This window comes from Sus scrofa, chromosome 2, assembly GCF_000003025.6.
Source record: "Sus scrofa isolate TJ Tabasco breed Duroc chromosome 2, Sscrofa11.1, whole genome shotgun sequence".
Classification (NCBI taxonomy): domain Eukaryota; kingdom Metazoa; phylum Chordata; class Mammalia; order Artiodactyla; family Suidae; genus Sus; species Sus scrofa.
This window is the reverse complement of record NC_010444.4, coordinates 78,203,636-78,211,539: the sequence shown is the minus strand read 5'-3', so window position 1 is coordinate 78,211,539 and position 7,904 is coordinate 78,203,636.

Genomic DNA, 7,904 nt, shown 5'->3' with positions numbered 1-7,904 from the left:
GCGGGATAGAAGAAGGGCTAAGAGAAGGATGGAGCAATGCATGGGGCCTTCTTTGGAGACAGGAAGAGTAGGTGCCATTTGTTGGAAGATGTATAAATGGGGATATTTGGTAATCACAGGGGTAAACTGTGGCAGAGATGTTTAACTCGTCAAAAAATTCATTCTGTTCCTTCCATTGTACAGATATGTTGCTGAGAAGCAGCTGCATGGATAGAATTGGGTAGGTTATTTCCAAGCTTGTGAAAATCTTTTCCAAGTCTTCACATTTGGTGGAGATATGTGACTAGTTCTTGCCAATGGAGTGAGAGAAGTACTATGAGTGACTTTAGGCTGAACTAGTTAAGAGGAACTTGTGCTTTCTCCCTGTCTCTCCCCATCTTTATCAGTAGGTGCAGAGAGCTCCAAAAACAAGGCCAGGGGGTCTTTATGCTTTTTTTTTTTTTTTTTTTAATGCCAGGAGCCCTCTTGACAGATCCTCTTGCTGCGACTAATGTTTTTTAAAAGCATAAAATAAAATACATAAGATTATAAAGGAAACCAGTTACACTGAAATGGAGTTACCAAAATAAAGTATTATGACCTAATAATATTTGTGCATTTATAGCACGTTACGTAACAAATTCTACTGGTGGGTCTAATTAATACCTACTATATTTTCAAAGTAGTAAATGAGTGAAAATGATATTTCTAGATATTCCCAACATTTCCTTTTAGGATGATGAAATTGTTTTAGAAATAGAGAGAGGTAGTGGTTGCATAACCTTGTGAATGTAGTAAATATAACTGAAGTATGTACTTAAAATAGTTGATTTTAAGTTATGTAAATGCACCTCAATTTAAAAAAGAAAAAATGAAATTGAGGGAAAAATACCTCTCTCCTACAATTGTGGTAGGATATGAAAATATGAGGTTTCCACTGGTGATAGTCAGAGGTATCATTCATTCTACTGGGATTTTTCATCTAGATTCAAAATAGAAGGAAAAGCTAAACTTGACTGTCTGGGTTCACAGCGCTCCTCCCTGGCCTATATCCACAGATCTTTTGTGCGTACATGGGACCCCAGAATAAGCACCCCTGCCTAGAGGATGACAGAGCTGTAAGAGGAAAGGGTGCAGGTCCCTGAATCACTACTAGGAGGAAAAATCACCTACTGAATGGATTTTTACATGAGGAAGAAATTTGTATCTGTTTATTAGAGCAGCTATTATTATCCTGAGCTGATACACTCTATTTCCACCTAAATTATTTCAAGTCAGGTTCCCATTCTTCAACTGAATGAAACCAGATAAATTCAGAGAGTGACCCATGAATGAAAAAACCTGGGACCTATGTTAGCTCAGCTTCTCCCAATAAAGCCCCATGCCCCAGCCATCTCCGAAAGGACATGCCTCCTCTGCATCTCTTCAGATTTTTGCCTCCAACTCCGCTGAGATTCCCTGCGGAGACCCCACAGAGGGTTCTGGATTGACCCACTGCTCATCGAGGCAGAGGAGCCACACAGAGGGCCATCAGTCCAGATGAAGTTCCTAGATAGGTGTCTTAAAGATGAACACCATTCCCCTGCTTGCCCACCAGGGTTTTGTGGGGGCTTGGACATTTTGTGGATAATGTCAGTTTTGGAAACTTAATAGGCCTCATTTTACCTACCTCAAACAAGAGTCTGCTTGCCCTAATTTTTTAAGGCTAATTTCCATGGAAAAATCTTTCAGATTTCCCTCCTAGTTCAGCTCCTGTCATCACTTCAATACCCAATTTCCCATAATAAGCAGGAAGGTAACAAAACATTTTTTGCCCATGAGAGTATCAGTGACCTGCCTGTAGACCTTAAGTCAAACAACCCTAAAGATTGCCTTACATTTGGACTTTCAGTCATGGGAGTTAATAAGTATCCCTATTCAATAAGCATGTTTGAGGATGGTTTGGTTTTGTTTTCTTTCTGTCTTCCCTCCCTTCCTCACTTCTCACTTTCTTGTTATTTAAAGCCAAAGCATTGTAATCAATTCAAATCTCTGGGGAGTGTGGTTAGGGTAGGGCCAGGGATGAGACCCTTCACTTTCTTCTTCATGCCTGTTGTTTAGACTTTTTTTTTTTGGTCATGCCCCAGCCATGCAGAAATCCCTGGGCCAGAGATCGAAACTGCACCACAACAGCAACCCGAGCCATTGCAGTGAAAATACTGGATCCTTAATTTGCTGCACCCCAAGAGAATTCCTAGTTCTTACTTAAAAAAACAACGTGATCACAAATTATTTTTATAACAATGAAATAGGTGGTTTTATCTTAGGGGGAAGAAACATTTATGGGCAAACCTTGGAGATATTGTGGGTTCAGTTCCAGACAACTGCACTAAAGGAACACTGCATTAGAATGAGTCACATAAATTTTTTGGTTTCCCAGTGTATATAAAAGTTGTATTTATACTGTAGTCTATTTAGTGTGCAGTAGCACTATGTCTAAAAAAATTGTACATACCTTAATTTAAAAAATACTTTATTGCGGAGAGTTCCCATCATGGCTCAGCGGTTAATGAGCCCCACTAGTATCCACAAGGTTGCAGGTTCGATCCCTGGCCTCGCTCAGTGAGTTAAGGATCCGGCATTGCCATGCGCTGTGGTGAAGGTCAAAGACATGGCTTGGATCCCATGTTGCTGTGGCTCTGGTATAGGCCAGCAGCTACAGCTCTGACTGGACCCCTAGCCTGTGAACCTCCATATGCTGTGTGTGCGGCCCTAAAGAAACAGAAAGACCAAAAAAAAACAAAACAAAACAAAAAAAACAACTTTATTGCTAAAAAATGCTAACCATCCTGAGCCTTCAACAAGATATAATCTTTTTGCTGGTGGAGGATCTTGCCTTGATGTTGATGGCTGCTGACTGATCAGGGTGATGGTTGTTGAAGATTGGAGTGGCTATGGTGATTTCTTAAAATAAGACAATAATGAAGTTCGCCATACTGATTGGACTCCCTTTCATGAACTCTAGTATGCAATGCCACTTGATAGTGTTTTACCCACAGTAGAACAATCATTTCAAAATTGGGATCAATCCTCTCAAACTGTGTCACTACCTTATCAACTAATTTGTGTAATATTCTGTTTTAAGTTGCATTGAAGTATGGTTAATTTACAAGGTTGTGATCATTTCTGTGGTACAACAAAGTACCCAGTCATACACATACACCTACCCATTCTCTCTCAGATTCTTTTCCCACATAGATTATCACACAATACTGGGTAGATACAGTATTTTGCTATACAGCAGGTCCCCATTAGCCAATCATTCCATATACCTCAGTGTGCATATGCCAATCCTAAACCCAATCCATCCCTCCCGGCTCTCTACCCATCCCCTTTGGTAACGGTAAGTTTTTCAAAGTCTGTGAGTATTTCTGTTCTGTAAAAAAGTTCATTGCTTCCCTTTTTTTTTTTTTTTGATTCCACATACAGGTGATAGCATATGTGATAGCATATGATGTTTGTCTTTCACTGTCTGATTAACTTAATATGATAGTTTCTAGGTCCATCCATGTTCTTGCAAATGGCATTATTTCATTCTTTTTTATGGCTATGTAATATTCCATTGTATATATGTACCACATCTTTATCCATTCCTCTGTGGTGGACATTTACGTTGCTTCCATGTCTTTGCTATTGTAAATAGTGCTGCAATGAACACTGGGGTTGCATGTATCCTTTTGAATTATGGTTTTCTCTGGTTTTCCTGGATGCCCAGGAGTGGGATTGCTGGATCCTATGGTAGTTCTATTTTTAGTTTTTTGGGGAACCTCCGTACTGTTTTCCATAATGGTCACACCAAATGTATATTCCCTCCAAAAGTGTAAGAAGGTTACCTTTTCTCCACACTGTCTCCAGCATTTATTATTTGTAGACTTCTTGATGATGGCAATTCTGGCTGGTGTAAGATGGTACATTTGTATAATATTCTAAATCCTTTGTTGTCATTTCAACAATCTTTACCAGGAATAGATTCTGTCTCAAGAAACCACTTTCTTTGCTCGTCCATAAGAAGCAACTCCTTATCCATTAAGTTTCACCATCACCATGAGATTGCAGCAATTCAGTCACATCTTCAAGCTCCACTTCTTCTTTTTTTTTTTTTTTTTTTTGTCTTTTTACCTTTTCTAGGGCCGCACACATGGCACATGGAGGTTCCCAGGCTAGGGGTCGAATTTGAGCTGTACCCACTGATCTACACCAGAGCCACAGCAACGTGGGATCCGAGCCGCATCTGCAACCTACACCACAGCTCACTGCAACGCAGTATCCTTAACCAGCTGAGTGGGGCCAGGTATGGAACCTGCAACCTCATGGTTCCTAGTCGGATTCGTTAACCACTGAGCCACGAGGGGAACTCCTCAAGCGCCACTTCTAATTCTAGTTTTTTCTCCTATTTCCACCACATCTACAGTTACTTCCTCCGCCAGTCTTTAACCTCTTAAAGTCATCCATGAGGTCTGGAATCGACTTCTTTCAAACTCCCATTAACATTGATATTTTAACCTCCTCTCATGAGTCACAAATGGGATCTGGAATGGTGAATCTTTCCAGAAGGCTTTCAATTGATTTTGTCTATATCTACCAGGGACTCATTATCTATGGCAGCTACAGACTTACAAAATATGTTTCTTAAATAAGGGGACTTGCAAATCAAAATTACTTCTTTTTTAAAAATTATAGTTGATTTACAGTGTAGTACCAAATTTTTCTGTACAGCAAAGTGAGCCGGTCATGCATACATATACATTCCCTTTCTTATATCATTTTCCATCACGGTCTATCTCAAGAGACTGGACACAGTTCCCTGTACTAAACAGTAGGATCTCACTGCTTATCCATTCTAAATGTAATAGTTTGCATCTACTAAACCCCAAATTCCCAGTCCATCCTACTCTTTCTTTCCTCCCCCCAAATTATTTCTTTTTTTCTTTTTTTTTTTTTTTGTCTTTTTTTTTTCTATTTCTTTGGGCTGCTCCTGCACCACATGGAGGTTCCCAGGCTAGGGGTCGAATCGGAGCTGTAGCCACTGGCCTATGCCAGAGCCACAGCAACACAGGATCCGAGCCGTGTCTGCAACCTACACCACAGCTCACGGCAACGCCGGATCATTAACCCACTGAGCAAGGGCAGGGACTGAACCCGCAACCTCATGGTTCCTAGTCGGATTCATTAACCACTGTGCCACGACGGGCACTCCCCAAATTATTTCTTGACCCATGAGTTACAGAATGGATGTTGTGCTGGCAAGCATGAAAACAACATGAATCTCATTGAGAGCTTTTGAATGACTACATGCATTGTCAATGAGCAGCAACACTTTGAAAATATCCTTTTTCTTTTCCTCTGAGCAGCAGTTCTCAACAATGGACTTAAAAGAGTCAGTAAACCATGTTGTAAATAGATATGCTGTCATTCAGACTTTGTTGTTCCATTTATAGAGGACAGGCAGAGTAGACTGAGCATAATTTTTCAGGGCCCTAGAATTTTGGGAATGGTAAATGAGCATTGACTTCAAGTCATCAGCTGCATCAGCCCCTAATGAGAGTCCACCTGTCTTTTGAAGATTTGAAGCCAGGCATTTTCTCCTCTCCAGCTATGCAAGTCCTAGATGGCATCTTCTTCCAATATAAGGCTATTTTGTCCACGTTAAAAATCTACTGCTTAGTGTTGCTACCTTCATTCATTATCATAGTTAGATCTGCTGGATAACCTGCTGCAACTTCTACATCACCACTTGTGCCTTCACCTTGTACTTTTATGTTATGGAGACAGCTTCTTTCCTCCAACTTTGTAAACCAACCTCTGCTAACTTGAAACTTTTCTTCTGCAGCTTCCTCATCTTTCTCTGTCTTTATAGAATTTAAGAGAGTTAGGACCTTGCTCTGGATTCGACTTTGGCTTCAAAGTTGTGGCTTGTTTGATCTTCTATCCAGACCATTAGAACATTCTCCATATCAGCATAAAGCTGTTTCACTCTCTCATCATTCATGTGTTCGCTGAAATAGCACTTTTAGTTTCCTTCAAGAACTTTTCCTTTGCATTCACAACTTGGCTAAATTTTTGGTTCAAGAGGCCTGGCTTTTAGCTTATCTCAGCTTTTGACATCCCTTTCTCACTAAGCATAATCATCTCTAGCTTTTGATTTAAAGGGAGAGACATGTGACACTTCCCTTCACCTGAACTCTTAGGGGCCAATGCAAGATTATTTATTGGCCTAATTTCAATATTGTGTCTTAGGAATTAGGGAGGCCTGAAGAAAAGGAGAAAAAACAAGGGAACAGCTTGTTGGTGAAGCAGTCAGAACATGCAGCATTTACCCATTGTTTGTTATCTTATATGGGCCAATTTATGGTACTTCAAAACAATTACAATAGTACATCAAACATCACTAATTAAAGATCACCCTAATAAATATAATAACAATGAAAAAGTTTGAAATATTGTGAGAATTACCAAATGTGATATAGAGAAATGAAGTGAGCAAATGATGTTGGAGAAAGACACCTATAGACTTGCAGGTTTCCCACAAACTTTCACTTTGTAAATAACGCACTATCTGAGAAGCACAATAAAGTGAACTGCAAATGAGACATGGCTTTGCAGCTGGAGCTGGTAGACTCTAAGCCTAAAGACACAGCCATCTTTTGTGCCTGGTCACATGGCCAGTGAGAAGAGGCCAGAGGGGAATAAAACGGAGCAGAGGATTAGGGAGTGGGATTGGATTGACCCTTGTTGACATCTGAAGATGCCTGAACTTCTCAGTTAAATGATACTGGAATACTAAATGACCCCTTTCTGCATAAAGCCTGTTTGAGTCGGGGTTTTATAACTTGTACTAGGAAGTCTTGCCTAACACGAGGAACACTTTAATCTGGATCAGGAAGGGCATTTGGTGGGGTTCTTTTCAGATATTCAGAAAGAACAGGATGTATCGGGCAGGGCAACCAGTGGTTCCCTCCCTGTGGTAGCTAGTCTACTGAGATGGCCCCAAATAAGTGTGCCCCTCCCTTTATGTTCATGCGGCTCCTGCATTGCTTATGTCCTCTTCTCTTGAATCTGGACTGGGCTTGTGACATTCTTCAAAAGTTCTGGTAGTTTCCACTTACTTGGAACTTGGAGCCCTGGGATGTCATGTGAGATGTCTGGGCTAACCTGCTGGAGAGAGGCCATAAAGAAAAGTGAGAGGATGGGATACTACACAGAGAGGCCTCATTGGGGACACAGAGGTGTCCAACATCTAACCCCTAGCTACCATCTCAGTAGAGGCATGAGAAACCCCAAGTGAGACCCTTAGAACTGTCTAGCAGAGCCCTAGCATCAGGAGATATAATACATTTATGGTTTTATGCAACTAAGTTGTTTGTTATGCAGCTAGCTGGATTTCCTGGCCTCCTTACACATTGTTTCAATTACAAAAAGGAGCTCCTTCTGGGCAGATGAATTACAAAAAGTAAGTCACCTCTTTCTCCAGGCTGTAGTAAAGGTTACCAGGGCACAGCACACACAAGGAGGGCAGAGAATGACAATGGCCCCTTGGTCTGGTGACACTTTGTAAAGCACAGTACTCAGGGCTTGGAAGCTGTGGAGGGATGGATGCCCACAGACAGCAGGTCAGTCTAAACTTGCTCTTTGCAACCCCTTTCCCTTGATGAGCTTTCATGTTGCCCTGCCCTTGTCCAGTGTCCTCTGACACTAGAGGACTGAGATGGCACTGTTGATTTCTTGGCAAATGGCAGGCAATGACCATTCCAAGGCCATGCTGGGGAGAAGCAAGCATAGAACTCAAACAGTTTTTGTCTCTTAATCTTTTCCTTGCCCTTCCAGCTCTTCTCTGCCCCAACAGAAGCCATCCATTTCCCACATCCTCTAGTCCAAGACAGCTGGGG